Below are 993 nucleotides of genomic sequence, written 5' to 3'. Positions count from 1 at the left end.
GCTGATAACATAAAAGGCAACCACCTTTTAACCAAGCACTCTGCCACTGTCTTCTTGCAGCACAAGTAAGCATACAACACAAAACGGTATAAATCATCAGCCCGTCTTTTCCACTCCTTCCTTCTTATCACCTTCTTCAGAACACTTAATTGTATATACAGATCAGGATCCCCAGTAATACATAGCCCTGCCTTTAACATTTCTGACCCCCACAGAATCTAGAAATATGCATATTTATTTTCATCTTCAACAAACTGAAGACATCCTTTATTATACAGAACTTAGAGAATAAGTGTGAGGGGGAAAGTAGAACACAATGAACATTTTCTCCTCAGACTCTGAAAGTAGGGCCATAGCTTCTTGGCACACAGACTAACTTTCTACAACTGAAAGGCTCACTTCTGACTGTGAAGAGCTACAAATTCCCACCACCAACTCTTCCTAAGAGAACATATTAGTTGTATTAATTATATATTGGGAAATCATATTTTGCTTATTTTAAGTAGGGCTCTATTGGAATAGAGCACCTGAGAAAAAGGAATTTTGCTTATGTTTTCCTGAAATTATATCTTTTAGTAAAACTTTTGGCTCCCACAGCTTCAACTGCTCACTATTGTTTCTCTACTAAATGTGAAACCTAAAATAGTCATAATATCTAGTTGAGAAGTTACTGCTGCCTGGTTCCCATTCAAGTTTGAAGAAGGCTGAGGTTCCCTTTTTCAAAACACATGCCCAAAGTTTATTCAACACAATCCTTGGGCTCCACCTATGGGCAAAGAAAAGGGATGCTTTAACATCTATGTACCGTATTTGCCGGCGTATAAGACGACTGGGCGTATAAGACGACCCCCTAACATTTCCACTCAAAATACAGAGTTTGTTATATACTCGCCGTATAAGACTACCCCCTCTTCCGCACACCTTCCACACACCAAATAAAAGGTAAAACAATATCAGATTTGATTTTAACATTTTAATTTATATCAAATGCTT

The 993-nt window shown here is 37.9% G+C and overlaps 1 protein-coding gene across 1 annotated transcript in view; it reads left to right on the top strand.

The window, feature by feature from the left end:
• Nucleotides 1-993, top strand: part of LOC102755735 (gephyrin) — a gene marked incomplete at its 3' end in the record, with an annotated part of 348,549 nt that overhangs the window by 313,996 nt on the left and 33,560 nt on the right. The window lies entirely within an intron of this gene.

The sequence above is a fragment of the Myotis davidii genome, unplaced genomic scaffold (genome assembly GCF_000327345.1).
Source record: "Myotis davidii unplaced genomic scaffold, ASM32734v1 scaffold337, whole genome shotgun sequence".
Taxonomy (NCBI): Eukaryota; Metazoa; Chordata; class Mammalia; order Chiroptera; family Vespertilionidae; genus Myotis; species Myotis davidii.
The sequence above is the reverse complement of the archived record's forward strand: the minus strand, read 5'-3'. Positions and strand labels throughout refer to the sequence as shown.